Genomic DNA, 18759 nt, shown 5'->3' on the forward strand with positions numbered 1-18759 from the left:
GGCTGTGTTGCACCAGATGTTTTGCCCTGACAGCTCATGCACATACTAATAATGCTGTCCTTATGCACGCGGAGGAGGAGGGATAACTTTGAGGGGGAACAGCCTGGAACAGCACGCTGGAATTTCGTCCGCCCGCCAGCAGACCCTCGGTGCTATTTGTAATTTTTATGCATTACTGTTCTGGTATCCCTGTCCATACAAAATTAGACCCTGTGGAAGAGTAATTTTTTGCCTGGCTTCCTAACGAAATGAAGCTTGTTGCAGTCGTGTTGCTTATATGTCTGTCTCTGCAATAACTTCTAAGACCCTTGTCTGATTTCAACCAAGTTTGATTAGTAATAGACTCAAAAGTAATTATGTTCTCATACATTGCGTGAAAATAGACAGGCAAATAGGAAAGCCCAAATTATGGCCCACACTGATAGCAAGGCTTTAACTTGAATTTGCTCTGGAGAGTCTGTGTTAACAGAAAGACCTTGCCAGTACACAACACCACAAAAAGCTTCAGCCGGATACCATACCTTCTTAGGCAGCTGTCTGTCAGCCCTGAGACGCAGCCCAAGCAAAGCCATCAGCTCCAGAGCTTCTGCTGCCCTGCTTGCTCCCAGGAACACTCCTACAGAAGACAGCGGGGTTACTTGTCAAAAGTGGGGGAAATCACACTTACAGTTTTACCCAATCTAGTGGCTTTCTGACCCAAAAACATGGAGTCCAACCTCTGTCCTTGCTGCAGCTCACCCCAATGCTGACTGTGTGCTCCCCTGCCCCTTACGCCACTTCTGGCACTCAAAGGACCCAGTGTGGAGCCAATTTGACACACTACATTGGCAGAAAAATAACCTAGCAAAGAAAGCAGATGGCTTTTTGCTAGGTTAGTGAGTTGAATTGGCTCAGCACAGGAGCTACTGAGGACGATGTGGGTGTTAGAAGGAAAGGGAAGAGCTCATGGCAGCACAGAGGGTAGAGGGAGACGTGAGCTGGGAGAGGATGGAGCAGGATTTTGCTCTGTCAGAGCAAGTGAGTTGTTAGGTAGGTTCAGCCGAAGAGTATCGACAGCTGTAATTGTGTGTGCTATGCTAATTGCAGAAACACAAAATAACCAGCTGTGAATGCGACTGTTCCACATTGACTCCTTTGCAATTATTAGATTGTGCATAGAAATTAACAGGTTGGTTTTTAACAGCATGGAGATCCCAGCCGTGACACAACGGGACAATCAGAGACACTGAGATGATGCCTTCTTGAAGGTGACTTCCTCTGAAGTAGTAGTGACATTCAGGTAGCACAAGAGATGACATGATTTCTCTGATGCCTTTCTGGGACTTCGACTAAAACTGAATTACTCCATCTATATTTAACAGTTACACTAGTTCAAGTATATCCCACGATGGTTAAGCCATGCTTAAGGAGAACACAGCTATATAAAAGACCTCCTGGAGGGCTTACATAAAGAGTAGGAGAGAATAAAAATAAGAGGCAAGAATGCATCTTATGCTGATACCTCTAATATCCCGCAGTCCTTACACAAACCTGTGTTTCGTGCCCTTTTACTGCCAATGAATATGCATGAATCTTCCAAAAAATGTTTATGCTAGGACAAGCACTTCTTGCTGAATCCTCGGAACTAAACACCTACTAAATAAAATCAAATCAGTCTTTCAGAGAGATCTCAGGTTAATGGTCAGCATTTTCTGGGAGCATTTTCCAATAAACCAAACTGTTGTCATTAAAAAGAGACTTTTCAATCAAAATACACACCCAGAAATTCTCCGTGCCTTTATATATTTTCTAATGAAAAATGTCAGGTATTGGAAACCAAAACTGTTCACTTTGCAACTTTTATTAAAAACCACCAGAGAAAAACAATAAAGACAACTTGTCCATGTACAGAAAGGCCATTTGTCTACCCAGCACTTTTATTTAAACAAAAATTGTGATTATTTCTAGCTTTTGATTTCAAGAACATATGTGTATAGATTTCTGCTTGTATTTGTGGCCCCTGATCTCTAAGGCTGGTCAGTGGAAGCACAAACCCCGTTTCAACCCAAACTCCGCTGGCTAACTCAAATGCCGAGGCAGGACAGGGGTTGCCGAGTGACTCAGCCGGGATTTGACAGAGGGAGTTTGACAGGGGCTGATGTGTGGCCCCACACCCTGCCAACCTCCCAAGCTCAGCACTGCTCCTATGGGCATTTCTAAAAGTTGATTTTGGCTTTTTTCAAGAAGCTGCATCCTCCATAGGGAAAAACACGTCTTTGTGGAGAACCGGTGTAAGGACTGGGAAGTGAAGGAAAATAGTAAAGAGAATTATCCTGGACAGACACAACATTTACCTAGAAAATATCGCCTAGATTAACTGGAAGTGTAGGTAGACTTACTCGATTGGACATACATGCAAGGGAAAGGGATATTTTAAAATGCAGGTGTTGTTCACAGTCCTTGTAGCTCCTGCTGGTAGATCTGGTAAAATGGATGAAAAGCTAAAAAAAAAAAAAAAAGAAAACAAGAGAGAAATTTTTTTCTTACTGTTGTGGTCAGATCAAGAATTCAAACAAAGCCTTTCATACATCCATTATAGATCTGAATGCTGCTTATTGAGGTTGAATTCTGCTGATTTTTTCAGGATTTAGGCAAATCCATTCCAGCAGAGGATTAAAGATCTGTTCCCACTGAGGTCAATGGCAAAGCTGCAATGGCAAATCGGATGCTGGACCTGAATCAATACAGGAACCAAACCCCATTTTCAGGTTATTAAAGCAACTGTGAATTTTCTAGCATATATATTTCCTGCAGGAACTTTTTCTTTCTGCATTTTTTAAATAATTCTGATCAATTCCTCTCCCCCTTGAAAATTCAGATGCACTTAGCGAACTGCTGTGCTGAAACAGAGCATATTTATTGACAATGAAATGAGGGCAGTACACTTCCAAGCAATTTAAAAATAACTCCCTTCTATTAGTTTCAATGCAAGGATGATAGCACAGAGGATTATTTTTCTGTTGTAGTAAATTATTTATGTGAAAGTTGTTTTCCTTTTAACAAGTAAATCTTCCTAGACACAATTGCATTAGATCTCTTGAATTTCATAATGGGGTTATCAATGAATGCACACAGGGTTTCAAGGTAATCCTCAAGTGCAGCTATGCTCACACGGTGTAGAAAATCGACCGCCATCTTTCCATGGACATGAGTGCTCTTCCACTTCCCTTCCCCTGTGAGGGAGAGAAAATCAGAGGCTGCTACTGTGGTTTTTTTTTTGGTTTTTTTTTGGTTTTTTTTTCTGTTTATCACTTGCCCTTTGTGGGAAATAATGTTCAATTAAGCAGTGGCAACACATTGCAGCTCTTGCGGTGAGAACAGCACAGAAGCCTCGACTGCAGCTCTCTTGCAAGACGCAGCACGCCGGGAGCCCTTTGCCAGGAGGCTGTCCCCATAGAGCTCTGTGTCACCTCGCACCTGGAGACTCTGCCAGGATACGACTGGAGGGGACACAAGTACAAAAAGGGTCAGGAGTGGTAAAGCAGCAGGCAGAGACCAATCTCCTGAGTCTCACACCAAACTCCTACCTAAGGCACCCTGATCCCTCAGGAGATGCCTGTCCACCAGCCTCTGCAGCAGTTACCAGTGTACATGTCCCTGTTTGAGCACTCTTGGTTTTTCTGTACAATAGCACTTCTAATATTCTTCTTTTATTGCCACATTAAAAAAAAATCTTACCTTCCTTCTGCTGTTCCTTTCATCTTGCTCTGTACAACATTGAGGCCCTGCAACGCGTTCAGAGGAGGGCTACGAAGCTGGTGAGGGGTCTGGAGCACAGGCCTTATGAGGAGCGGCTGAGGGAGCTGGGATTGTTCAGTCTGGAGAAGAGGAGGCTCAGGGGAGACCTTATAGCTCTCTATAACTTCCTGAAGGGAGGTTGTAGTGAGCTAGGGGTCGGCCTTTTCTCTCGTGTAGACAGTGATAGAACTAGAGGCAATGGTTTCAAGCTGCGCCAGGGGAGATTCAGGCTGGACATTAGGAAATATTACTTCTCGGAAAGGGTAGTCAGGCACTGGAATGCACTGCCCAGGAAGGTGGTGGAGTCACCGACCATGGGGGTGTTCAAGAAACGTTTGGATGTTGTGTTGAGGGATATGATTTAGCTGAGAAGTATTGGTGATGGTTTGACTGGATGATCTTTTAGGTTGTTTCCAATCTTGATAATTCTGTGATTCTGTGAAATTGATGATACAGCAGTAACAGTCTGCCACTAGATTTTGGGTTCAGTCCTCTGTAGGTGATTGTGCAGCAGACAATGAGACTGGAAGCAGCAGGATCTTCTGCAAACCAATTTTTTCAGATGGTGCAAAGTCAGGCACAGCATATTTTCATAGCTTCCCTTGACATCTTTACATGCATGTGGGGTCTTTATGCAGAGCCAGGGATTAAATGAAACCTCTTCAGTTTGTATGGCCCTTGTGTAACTCCTGCTTCTTGCTACGTACAATAACGTGGCATTGCAAGCAAACCGATTTTAGACACAGTAAGCAAGAGACTCATCTAAAGCTGAATGCAGGTGACCATTAAAGTGTATGGGGGAAGAATGAAGCACAGACTGGCTACAGGGAAGAGTAGGGACATGCATTTTGACTGCAGATGTTTGAAGCATCTGCTATCAAGAAAAATCAGAGACTTCTTGAAAAGGGAGAGCACTTTCACGAACATGTAACCGGCATACAATGATGTTCCTCAGAGGAGGAAAAAGGCCAGTGAAACACCAGAGTCTGCTTTGAGGACCAGTTTGCCCTCAAAGAAAGCTCAACAGTACGCATAAGTAATGAGCAAAGGGAAGGGGCTGAGGTCAGCAGTGTTGGTGGAGCCCCTCAGCAGAGATCCTCAGCTCCTGTGGCTAAGTGATGCCCAGGTTGGGGGATCACAGGTGGGGACCTGCTCTGACTTTCAGATGAACTTTGTGAACACGCTGGGTTGTTTTGGTCACTGTTTTCTAACATGTCAACCAAATGCCTTGGTGTCTACCATGGCAGAATAAACTCCCCTTTCTCTTCCCTAACATTGTCTACCTACCAATGGGGCCTCAAGCAGGTTGGAAAGACTCTGTTTCTGCTGTTTCGCAGGAAGCAGTTGACCACATTTGAGACGGAGAGGTGAGGATGCCCTGGGTGGACCTTCAGGCTGTGTTCATGATGATAACCTAAATAGTGCCAGGCTCCGTTCACTGGCGTAGTCCATGAAAGTCCCTTTCAGGGGAAAAGGACAAAAGGAGCAAGCAGAGGAAGATCCCAGGCATGCAGCTACAAGCATGGCCGTGCAAATAACCACATCTGAGAGCATGAAATCTCATGCACCAAAGGCTACTGCTTCAGTAAAAGCAGCTTAGCTGTTTTCTATTTGGAAAATATCTGAGCCCATTTGCTGTATGGTAGCCTTGGATCTTGCCCTTGTTCTGACTGTGAAAAAGCCTATCTTTTGCTGACCGAGAAAAGCATAGCCCAGCTGTTTTTCTATACCACTGCTTACAGCTTCCTAAAGTAGGAAGGGAGCGCTGTGTACCTATTTCAGAAGCACAGGGAAGACTACGTCAATTAGCTGAATAAGCGGGTGTTTATTTCAGTTTTGTAGCATCAGTGAACTGAGAAGACAGCCTGAAGTGAGTACTCTCGCCGTTTGCAAAACATTAGGTATTTTCTCCCCTAAGGTACTCAGTTCAGAAATACCTATCAAATACTTGAAATAACATTGTATTTTCTAGGAAACAATATCTTTAACATCAAAAAAAAGATTTAATAATTACCCACAAATAACAAGTTAAAAAGAATTAAGTCAGACATCGGACAACATTTGTCTACAAGCGATGCTCTCTGTGGGGCTCGTGAGGAAGAGGAGCATTTCAGCAGCAGGCAGAGCGCCTCTCATTCACCTTCCTGCTGACTTTGCCCTGTGGCGATGCTCAGGATGCCGCTCCAGCTGCACGAGGAGGAGCGTGGGGAGTAGCACCTGGTCCCTGGGGGGGCTGTGTCGCAGTGCCACCGACCTCTGGCTCTGCTGCACCAAAAGGCACGATTCTAAGTAAATTTCCAGAGCTGAGCTTCTCTCAAGAACTGAAGTGTTTGGTGAACTCTCTAAACTGCCAGCACAATACATACGTCTATCAAAAATATTGGCTTGATAAAAGTAGATGGTGACACTGCCCACAAGTGCTTCTCCTAATTTGCCCTTGAGAACTTAAACTTCCTGATAGTCGCTCTTGGGAGCTTAACTCTTATGGAGGCAACCATGGTTTGTGTTTTTAACCTTTTATTGAATATTCTGACATCTCTTTCCTTTTTCTGTTCAAATACAAGACAGAAAATAAAATCAGTACGTTTATTTAGACTAGTTTAATCCCTTATGCAGCTAAGTATATCTTCTATTTTTTGACCTTCTGAAAGTGTATCTTCATTTTTTACTTTGTTTTGAAGCTGATTACAAAAGAAAAAATAATAAATTAAACAAACTAAAAAGAAACTGAAATAAAACAAATGGCAGAAAACAAATTAATATATTATACATGGTTCTGTTGTGGTTTTATAGTAAAAACATTAATGCAATTAAACAAATTGCTGTCTGTCATTCATAGCTGTTCTTGTAATTATATTATATGTTAGGGCAAGTGAGAAGTTCTAAAATTTGGCTTTTTAATTAGCTAAGCACAAAGTTTGGGAGCTTTAGAAGAACAAATGAGATCCTTGTAGTTTCTGGACTGTGTGAGTCATGACTTGGAGAAATGTTCTGTTTTCTTTCCTGAAGAAAGCAACAAATAATTATTAATATATCGTGGAGATCAACAATTAGTGAAATGTGTTGTACAAATAGATGCTGGTCTTTCTATGCTATTTTTTTCAGTGGCATCTGCCAAACAGTCTGCACTTTTGATGGAACTGATCTAAATTACAGCTGGGCCAAAACTGCCTTTCAGGGTCAAATTTGGCCTGATTTTAAAAGGCTTCTTATTGATTGAAAGTGGATCTGAAACCAGGCAGAGCTAGATGAGGCCCAGTTATCAGCAGATCCCATTATGCCGAGCAGAGGGAGTTTCAGCCGGAGCTCTGCATGGCCCCTGCAAGTTAAACATACCCTTTAGTGCTTTGCAGGACTCGTGCCAGAGATCTCCATCCTTTACAAGCTGGAGTTACCAAGCTGATGGACATACTCCAAAACAGGCCTTCATAGCAGAAAAACCAGCGGATTAAAAACCTTGACTGAAGGCGTCTTTTCTCCTGAATGGTCACGAACAGAGGGGTCCTCTCAAAAGCACCCATGATTGAGATAAAGGGGATTACAGCACTGTCAGTCAGGGCAGCCACATGCGGTGCATCCTTTCTAACCTAAGATAAAAGAGATTTGAAATGCTGATAGACCTTACTAATAGATACAGGCTGCAAATAGACTGTTGGAGAGAAAACAAGCTTCTCTTATAACAGCCGTGGCTGCTACACCTTAAAAGCTAAGAATGTGTAAAAGCAGCTGAATCTTTCTGAGGAGAAAAAAAAATCTGATATAAACAAGCAAGCAACCATAGATTGTTTTAAAAATAAGAGCACTGGATGCACCAGAGCTCGGGGGTGATGAAGAGGGCACACGCAGACAATGCCAGCTCAGCCTTAGAAATCCTTGTAACAGATTCTGATTTGCTCATCTCTCCTGCTTTCATTTTTCTCCTGTCTTGGGTGAAGGGTTTGTGTTTAATAACATCATTTGCATCAGTGTGTCCCAACTGACCAAGGTACGAGGGCTGGGAGAGATTAGCATGGTAATCTCATTCTGATGGATAAAATTAGCAAAGATATTCCCCTGAATGGAGAGCTGCCATTGGCGAGCTGCCGTGCTTAGAATCAATTACTAAATTACTTTGAGCTCTAAGTCGACAGTAACAGAAAAAAATTGGCATCGACCGAAGTGAAATAAGATAAAAAATATGCGATCATTAAATCTCTTGCTACTATTCGCGAATGTGACTCACAAGAACTGTACAAAAAATAAGGCAGAATTTAATTTTTAACAGTGGTCCCTGTCATCATTTCAACCAGAGCTGCTCAGTGCAAGGAAGCACAGCTCAACCTTGCTATCTGACTGCTCGGAGGAAGAGCTGGGCGGGACCGAAAGCCAGAAGACCAGCTTCTGTATGTGCAGGCAGAGCAGGGTAGAGAAAGGCTTTGCCAAGACATGAAGCCCTCCTTCATGCTCTAGTTATCTGCTCTCTATGCAAGCATATTTTATGTACTTAATGCTTTGCAAGCACAGAGAAGGGTAGGTCCCTGCCCCAGAGAAGGCACAATCTGGAGGCTTTTCTGTGCATGCGCACATAGTGCATAAAATTCACAGCAGTGAGTAAAGCCGCATGTCCTCACCTTGCTTGCTTTAGGAAAAAATAAATTAAAAAACCCTATTATTAGTGCCAAAGGTATCTTAAGAGCAACATCATGCTGTTTGTAGTCAGGGGTTTGCTCAGGCTTAAATGCAGCCAAAATCTCTGATCTTCACTGTATGCAGACCTTCACTCCCCATTTGGCATGCTGGACAAAGCAGAAGTGCTCTGCAGTGATGGAGATAGTCAGAAGGACCAGCATCTGCACTATTATGGCTGCGCTTTTGAAGCATTTACAGACTTCAGACTGGTGGTTTTTGACTGCCCCAGTTGAGAGCAATGACACACAGGTCTGGCTTTCAGAAAACGCCAGACTTCTGAAGCTTCTCCAGCTGGACATGTACACCTAGACACCATTCAAATCACTATCTGCTTCTACAGACCATCTAGACTGAAGTCATGGAAGCTGTAGAAAAATAATCAGTCCATCTTTTCTGGAATAGAGGAAACATGAAAGTGAAAAACAAAACTACTATGTTACATAGAATGTAGGACGTGGAACATCCTAACTTCAAGTATTACCTACTACCTTAGCTGCAGTTATGAAATAAATGGGCTTCATAATGAAAAATATTCAACTAACAGGATCTGTAGGATAGCAGGGGTGTAGAAAAAAAGAAACGTGAAAGACCCTTTTATTGGCTTTAAACACTGGGAATCACAGTAGCATAAGTAATTGATAATATTATTAGCGCAGTATACATATCAGCTGTCGGGATATTATGAGGACTGAATCCAATCTCTGTTGAGGGAGTCAGGGTCAACATCATTAACTATAGATCCTGTCCTGGTTTACATATAGAGCCCTCAGGCCAAGTGTCTGCCAGATACATCTCTATAGATGTGCATAGCTATAGGACTTACAGGGGGGCTAATCACACACATCAGTAATAGACAACAAGCTTTTGTTTATCTGAAGGTTTACTGGAATTAACTGATTAGTGTCAACTTGACACAATAACTTTTGTCTACAATGTAGTAGATCATTTTGATGGTTTTATTGATGGTGTGCTGTCTAATGTAAATTGTAAGGGTGGTTGAATGAAGTAGGAAACGTTTTAGTTAAACAGAAATTGAAAAAGCCACTAGCAAACATATCTTTGAAATGTCACGTTCTGTAGCCTTACAGATGCCACGATAATGATGACAATGATGGAAACAGCAGTAAGTAAGGAGAATTTTAAGTGGAAATAGATACCACCTATTCATATATTTATCTCTTACATAAATCCTCAGATGATATCCTGATGTTAAAACTAACATAAGACAAATTTGACATATCTCTTTCTGAAAATAAAATTAGTCTAGTAAAAGAAAAGAGAAAACAAAGTAAAATACATTTATTTACCTAAAACCTACAGTGATCCAATTGAGAATAAAAGTATGAAAAATATTTAAGAAAAAAATGTCTGTTGGTGTAAATTAATTCTTTGCATAGATTTACAACACTATGTTCTGTTTCTTGCTAGGCATAATGACTTTCTTCCATTGTTAGTAAGGAACAGACTGTTTGCTTTCTTCTGCTGGGTGTCAAATAGCTTTTATGAACTAGTCTAGGCTTTCTGTCCTCACGGCTTCACAGCACGGTTAGGAGTTCATGGTTTAAAACCACACATGATCGCATTCATCTTCTAACATAAATAACAATAGACTTCTTTTCTGGCTTAGCTATTAGATTACTCAGTGCAACTACTGGACAATCTCCTTTGAAATTAAGCTTAGGAAATACAGTGATTATGTCGTGAATGCTTCAAATAACAGAGAGATGCTGTATGGTCTGCTATATTTATATTCTGCTATAAATAACAGAAAACTAATCCACATTCTTTTATAACTTCAAAATCACCTTTCCTTTCCAGGCACAAACTATTCTCCCCACAATAGCAAGTCAAAACAATTAGGCTAAGACAAGGGGGATACTGTGTGTCAGAAAATGAAGTAATTAAATTTAGGCAGTATTATCAATGATGCCCAGTTCCAACTGTTGAAGCTGCAGTTAGTAACCCCAGTCTGTCCCTCTATCAAAAAGCTATTTATTCTTCATTACTGGCTATCCCTGGCTTATAGGGATTTATTGTCATTGTAGTAACTTATAGGAAGAACTGTTAGTGCAATGATCTTATGGAAATAGCCATTTCATAGCTCATGGGCAAAGTAGTACCAAGTCCCAAATTTCCTGCGGTTGTCAGCAATGGTGAAATCTTGTCTGTATTATCACCCTTGAGAAGTCATTACATTTGTTTGGCTTATAGCAAAGTAAAGAGTGAAATCGTGTCACCAGAGAAAAGAACCCCGTTTTACAAATCCTGTCCATGCAATTTCAATAGAAATTTATGCACAAGGTCTGCAAAACTGAGGACAAAGTGCAATGTCCCCTGGGGACGTGGATTACCCTGTTTAGATCAGAAATAGCCAGACCGACATGGTTCCGCTTTGGCCACGGACACAAGCGTAGTCACGGCTCCCTCTTGATCTGTCTCAAACTCATCCTGCCTCCTGACTGGAGAACAGCAGCGCATCTCTGAGTGAGTGCAACTTCCAGTACTAACCTTTCAAAAGGTTTTATTTCACAGGCCTTTAAATCTGAAGATGCGCAAAGTCACAAGAACTTATTACATGGAAGGCAATGAAAGTAAATGGAGGCTTAGCTAGGTTGCGTCATTTCTGAAGAAACACAAATGAAATTAAAACAATTCATTTTGTGTGCTTTCCTACCTAAGAGTACATTGATGCATCCAAGAAATCACAGCCTTTCTCCAGCAGTATCTGACTTAGCAGTTTTCTGAAGAACTCTGCTTCTGCCTTCAAAAACACACAGGTTTGTTAAACTCTAAGATTTGGGCAGAGCCGGGTGCTACTTGTCTATTTATTAGACACAGACAAGTTCAAATCTATGTTTGTTTGAAAAATGGCCATATACATTTTTCAACCCAGATTTCTGCCCACTTACTGGAAAAAAATAGCTTGAAATCAGGTTTATTTTAAGGCTAGGAAAAAAGGTCTCCGTTCTGGAAAGCAAAATGTTTCATGTGATTAACTCTTAAAGAGCTAACCAGGTCACTTGACTTGCATGGAGACAAAACAAGGCATTGTTATCCTGCTTTAAAGGTACATAACTTTTCTTAAATGTTTTTGTTCATTTCAAATAGGATGTTAATATTTCTAGCTATGGATTTTCTGTGGCCCTTGCATGTAGTTATTTGCATTATAAAAATTCAATTATTGTAAGATCAAGTCAGAAACAGCTGATGAGATGTAAACACAGCACAGTGCAGTTTATTCTCATAGAGTATCTTTTCCAGAAAACACAAAAGAACCTTTTACATGTAGCTATGCATCCCATTTCTATAGCAGATATCCCAGCTTCTTCAGCATCTACAGGCAGAAGGGAGCATTTGGGTTTTAAGCTCTCATATGAGAGAGATTTTGTTTTTACACAAATGCTTCATCCTCAGACCAATTTTGAATGTGGGGTGGCCTCATCAGGTATCATGTCATCTTCCATCAGTTGTCGTCCTTTTAGCAACTTTTTCTTTGTTCCATCCTCTGCTGCCTCCTTGTTTCTGTCTGCATACTTGTTTTCCAGGAGATGTTTGAGCACACAGCTCTCTTCCACAGGCATTTCTTCTGTCTTAACTTTTTCTCTGGAATGACTTTTGCCATCTTCTCTCCTGTTTCACCAACAGCGCAGTTCTCAACAGCTAAAAGGTGCACATTCTTACTGTTGAGCATCTTGGATCCAAACACCACCTAGGAGCCTTCTTGCACCTTCTTCTGTCATCCTGCTGGAGCACTGAAAAAGATGAGATATGTCATAAGTGGAAGACACTTCTTCCTATTTGTCACTGGGGTCACTGGGTAGAAGCAATACAAGGTATAAACATCTCAAAACAAGATATAAAACAGTGCAAACATCCTTAGTGCAAAAGTTCAGCACACTAAATAATAAGAAATACGTAGGTAATATCTGATTCAAATATAAAGCACCTATCTTGATGGCAAAATATCCTGTAATCATTAAGATCAAAGGACAACTCTGAGTCAAAACACTTTAGAACATATTGCCCCACTATTCTGTATTCAACAGCAATCTTAAATTAGAATAACAAATAAGAAGGAAAGCATCAAAATTGCAAATAATTAGGATTTTAAAAGACTACTTTGTCATTATGATTAAATGATTTTTTGGGTTGGTATAAATAACGAAGTAATCCTCAGAGATACGTTTTGTATCTCTATGTAATGTAAAGGCTGCATATTATGTAAAATGAAGAGGAACAAAAAATTTTGCTCATCCCAGGATTGAATTGCTTTATCTTGCCAAATTTCTCATTGGGTCAAATACAAAGACCTCCATTCAGTAGTTAACAAGGCTTCCTTCAAGCAAATTCCTCTTGGCCTCATCATTTTCTCTACAATTTTCACAGTCTTTACAGGCAAATCACAGCTGCCCAACGGCACAATTAATCGGTCGTGATATACATTAGATATACATGATATGCCTTTGTAGGTATGTGGGGGTGTATGTGCATACGATGTAATGATGTGCAAAATGCAGAATATACATTATTTAAAATATAAGATGAAAACGCTATTTCAATCACTGCTAATTTGCATTTCATATTCCTAAAACATCATAATACTATTATAAGGTATTGATCCAGGCATGACCATTTGATTTCACATCAATACTAATATGACTTTTCTGTGATCTGTTGACATGTGGGATTTTCTGAGTGAAACATATACATATCAATATCCAACAGTTTTCACTGATAAAACTGCATTTAGCTGTTCTGTATGAAAAGCTGTTGGTAAAAATGAAGATGACCCTGCCCCAAAACTTGAATTCAGATTTTACTGGTAGACTTAGATTTTTATTCTTACTGCTTTCCAAATATCTTTCATTTATCTCTTTGATACAGGGGTGTTTTTTTTCTGAGACTGCTTGTTGTCTGGAGCCGTATTCAGTACGCTAAGCACAAAGCGTGGGTAGCGAAAGTGGTTATGCCATTTAGGAGCAAGAATCCCTCAAAATCTCATTCCCATCCTCAACCTGGTTGTTCAGGACCTGACATAAAGACTGCTGGAGTAACAGCCTTCTACTGAGCCTCTCTGAATTATGCAAATAACATATTTTTTTATGAAACAGTCCTTATTTTGATGGTTTTTGCATAGATGCCAAAATCATATGGCTCCCATGACTCTATTTCTTCTTTCCCACTAGATGGTCATACAGGATAACATTAAATTCTTCTCAACTCTGCTGATGTACTTCTTTCTACTAAATCCCTGTTTCCAACAACATTAGCCAAGAGTTTCAGCAGACACCATAATGTTGATTTTTCCCAGTGTCACCAACTTGAAATCCACCCAGCGGTCGGGCATAATCACTCATCTTTGCTGCAGATACCCCGTTGGACATCCCCTCTCCCATCTGTACACACACATGCACCCACAGAGCCAACACAGCAACACTTAAAGACAACAGCAACATCTCTGTTTATTTACTTGGAGCAGACTTGGATCTTACTGGAGTGGAAAGCCTAAAGGGGAGAATGCAGCATGTTTGGGAAGAGTGCTATGTGCTGGTAATACTCAGCTACTTCAGCATCACTGAAATCAGCATGTAGAATGCAATTGCTTTTATCTCCCTTGACTATCTGTGGGATCTGAGTAAAAATTAGCCAAAAGTGGATTTTTCACAGATTCATCCCAAAATGACCTGTCTCAGTTTCCTCACAGAAGGCAAGGGACCCAAGGAACAGCCAGAGATTGTCACTTGCCTCAGGTGAGACGTGCTTTGTTCCCATTGTCTCCCAAGACTCAAAAATGGTTCACAACTTCAAAATCTAGCTAGAGCCATCACCGCTTCTGGGTCATGGGGTTACTGCTGGAGGTTCTTCTTCCTTTCATTGTGTATGACATAGCTGTGTCCCTTCTTTCACACATGAAGTTATAGTTCATGGTGAAGATTACCAAGAAGCTGAAGTAACGGTGGAGGAATCCAGTTTTTGCATGGGCCATACAGTCACAACATTCACCTTCAATTCCAGGCACCATTTTCCTGTATGCTTTCAGATGGAGTCATGTTGCAGGAAAATGAACCCCTGAGAACTTTAGGCTCATTGGGCTTCAAAACTTCCTTCCAGCCCCAGTGGCCTTCTAAACAAAATCTGCAATATTGGAAGTAAGAACGCAAGAGTAACTGCGATGAGTCTGTATTACGCAGGAGCAGCATCTGCTCCTCCCATGCCCAGCCGTAACACAATTACTAGGTAAAAACTTCATTGAGACTCCAGAGTCTGCTGAGCAGGGGACAATTTCTAATGGCTGATCCAAACTAATTTAAATTACATTGTGAGTTTGTTAGAGCCCTATCATCTCCTCTTTTGTTCTCTGGATAGGCTGTGTACAAACACAATGCATATTAGCGTATGTCCTACCATCTACTTACTTTCACACATCACTTTCTTTACTTTTGAAGATATCAGCATATTTTAGTATACAATTACGGAATCTGAAAACTCAATTAATGTGCTATTTACATGAGTATTAACTAGAACAATGCCTATAAATGCATTAGAAAAAGAAATCTTCTTACAGATTGCAAATAAACTTTTAAGAACTGACCCAGTGCCAATCCTTTCAGCACTTGTCTGGATATAGGCAATTATTTTAGTTAATGGCACAGCACAAGGTCCCAGAGTACACACATAAACCCACATTTTCCAAGAGACATTCGAGCAGGGATTACATAAAAGGTTTTAGTAAGAACTGTAGTCTTGTTCTCATCTGAAGCTATTACCCATTCATATTCTCTATTAATGTAAACAGATAATTTACCCTTAATTTAAGGCCCCTTCACATCAAACATAATCAGCTTAAGGAAGATATGTGGTCAGCATAAAAAAGATGTAGTTTGCATCTTACATCTGCTTTTCATTCAAGTTCAGCTCTGCCTCCTGTTGTCTCCAACAAATGAAAACTTCTACAGTGCCTTCCCTCTTCAGCCAGCACTTCCAGGTATTCTCAGTTCCTTTTGCCAAATCCTAATAGAGGGAGTCTGGGTTGGACCGTCGAAGTCGGAACATTCCACCAACACACTTCTGGCACTCTCTTAGCAAAAGATGGACATATAACTTGAGTCTCAATTAAGGAGCCTGTGAACTTATTTTGGGTGCAATAAAATGAAAAGACTGTTGATTAGCAGGGGGGTGGTGGTGTACTCTCCAGGTTAGCACATGGGGCTGACTGGTAGTAATTTGATTGATTGATTGATTAATTTGAATAATTTTTACTGGGAGGCTAAAAATGACAGCTGCCGGTATTATTTCACTTTTGTACAAAGGCCTGGGACCATGTGTCAGGAATTGTCTGCATACTGGAGTGCTACTTAGAAAAAAGCAGAGCAAATGCAGCTGAGCTTTGATAAGTTCCCTTATAGAAATAGCACAGCTAACAGAATCCAAACAAGCACAGGGGCCACAGAGCAATGCAACCGGGGCTGGACCTCCAGTGAAGACACCCTAGCCAAGAGCAGCGATGTAGCTGTGGCTCCAGTAACACCAGCTGACACGTTCCCAGGGACTGTTAGGGGAATGCAGCTCTGACTTTTAACCTGAGCAGACTCTCTGTACTGGAATCACTAAGGACAAGGTCCCAGTCCCTTAACTAGGTGTTTTCTTGCTCATCATTTAAGAGTGGTTAATTACCGTTAGTTTCTAAGGCAGGCAGCGTTGCTCTGACCTGTTGCTCCTCTGAGCAGAGTAGGGCACATTACAGTTTTACATGGAAGCTGCTGTACACCTCAGCAGAGCCAAGACAGAGACCTTTGGTTAAACAGCTGAACACTGTTGCCTTCTACCAGCCCGTTCCCTTGGGCCGAAGCTGGAAGTACCTCGCCTGAAGGCACAGTGCATCCTTACAGGCAGGAATTCAGGATTGTCAAACCCTGCCTCCCTGTCACTGGCTACTTATTCTGAGAAAAGAGGCCCTTTTAGCTTTCCTGTGACCTCTTGACTTAGACATCGTTATATTTCACTGTGGGAAGAACATACCTTTCCATCTTTCTTACTGCCCTATTTAACCTCGTTGGATTCATCGACACAAACAGGCATAGAAACATAAAATTGCCGTAATTGGGTCAGGCCATAGGTCTGATAGTGGCCAGTGATGATTGCTTAGAGAAAGAACAGAAGAAGCAGGGTACAAACAGAAGGACCCTTCCCTTGGCAAGTCTTCTTTGCTGACAGCAGTTTCAAGGCCATTGGAGAGCAGGGGTTTGTATCCAGACCATCACCTTAAGCAGCAAATACCAAAATACCAAATACCAGGAAATGCCAAAAGTTTGATTTTTTGAACTCATAAGCATACTTAAACAATACAAATATGTATCTACAACTGTATATGACAGAGATCCTTACATGTGAGTCATCAGTGTGTTTTGCGGGACTTCTGCACTTGCAAGGAGATAGATGGACTGGCACTTTTTGGACATAATAAGCACATAGAGTACTTCTTTTCCTGTCAACAAGATTTTCTTTATTCTCCTTTAAGCTGTTTTCAGTGCACTCTCTCTCCCCCCATCCCACTCTGTGCATTTGATGAGGGGCCCCTCAATTTCTGTGATTCAGTCTTCTCGTTCCTCAGCCCCGTCACCGACAAAGGCGTCACACTCTCACTCCGTACCTCTGTAACCAGGTTAAGGATCAGCTTGCACAGGCAAGCTGTGGTCCTGCAGGCTATTCTACACTAAGGGCCTAATCTATGCTCTGCTGAAGTCATAGTTTTTAAGAGGTTCAGTAGGTTTTGAGCAACTTCATCGAGCTGAGAGGCAAAGCCTTGTAAGAGGCATTACTAAACCCTCCCCAGTATGCAGCACATTACTCTGTAACTTGCCGTTTTTGCAATACAGCACATTTTTTCTACAACTGAAATATGATGCAGTCCTCCTGTATGCTGCTCTGCAGAGGGCATCAAGTATCCCTAGATGTGAAAGTGCTAGGGGTTAGAAAAAAAAAAAAAAGGCATGATATTCAATGTCAAGATTTATATAACTGGGAAAAGCAACGCCTTCAAACCTGAAGGTAAAGACTATATAATTTGTAAGGTGTGGGGTGGTTTTTTTGCTTGATGAGCAGTATAACTTGATGCAGGTGAAGACTTTCCTGAGTGCAGGTGAATGGACAAGCACAGCTTTGCAATGTTTTTCTGCTTTACCAAACACACACAAACTTAAACCTGTGTTGTTGTTTTTCTTTTTTTAATTAATGGGACAAAAATAGGACCGTTCATAAGGCAAGTGAAAGCCGGGCCTTCTAGCCTTCGGGTTTATGAACGTCCCTGTATTTATTCTATCAGGGAACAAGGGAAATAAGTGTCCAGATCTGGGCCTCTGCAGCCAGCTGGTGCCAGGAGCGTGGTCAGGAGCCACAGGACAGCAGCTCTGCCGGTGTCCGAGTGGCAGCGGCGCCCCGCTGCCTGCTGTCCTTTGCTGGTGATGACGGGAAGCTTTGACCCGGCCACAACTCCGCTTCTGGAGGGAAAAGCAAAGCCTTCTCTTAGGGCTATTTCAGCTCCCAGGACCCTTGTGCTGCCCTGGCTCTCCCAGCAGCTGCCCAGCGAGCATTTCTGCCTTTCACATCCTCTTCCCCTGCTTACACAGTCTACAGCTAGTATTTTCCTTCTTTTTTTTTTTTGTTTCTTTTTCTTTTTTTTTTTTTTAATCGCAGAAAGGCCTCCCCGCCTAATCTAATTCCCGCTCCTTTGTCACAAGCAGATGTCACTTTTTACATCTGTGCCTCTGCCCAAGAGCCCCATCTCGTCCAGTCCAGCAGATGTTGGGGCCGCCCAGGCAGCAGTGGCTGGGGCGAGGGGGGGCGCGGAGGGCGGGGAGGGGAAGAAAAAAGCAAAAGCTCGGGTCCCTCTGCCGGCAGCCGCCTGCACGCCAGGGTCGCCGGGGAAAACAGGGACAGCATCACCATCATCATCACTACAATTTATTATTACAATTTATTATTACTTATTATTATTATTATTGCTATTGCAAATCCCCCCATCCCCACTGATCACTCAGCAGCAGACCAGCCGTGAGCGCATCCCAAGTCGGAGCGCAGGGTCCTTTCGACCAGAGGACGGTGGAGCGAGCATCACCGGGACCCGCTCCTTTCCGCGTAGGGCCGCGGAACTATTTTATTTTCTTCTCCATTCCCAAGGATGCCCTCCGCGCATCTCCGCGCACCCTCCGCACCCGGCGCATCCTCCTCACCCCGCTCCGGCCAGGCTGGAGTTTGGAACCGAGACAAAAGTGCTATTCTGGAAGGGAAAAAAAAAAAAAAAAAAAAAAGGGAGAG

The sequence above is a fragment of the Chlamydotis macqueenii genome, chromosome 4 (assembly GCF_036417535.1).
Source record: "Chlamydotis macqueenii isolate bChlMac1 chromosome 4, bChlMac1.mat, whole genome shotgun sequence".
In the NCBI taxonomy this organism is placed as follows: Eukaryota; Metazoa; Chordata; class Aves; order Otidiformes; family Otididae; genus Chlamydotis; species Chlamydotis macqueenii.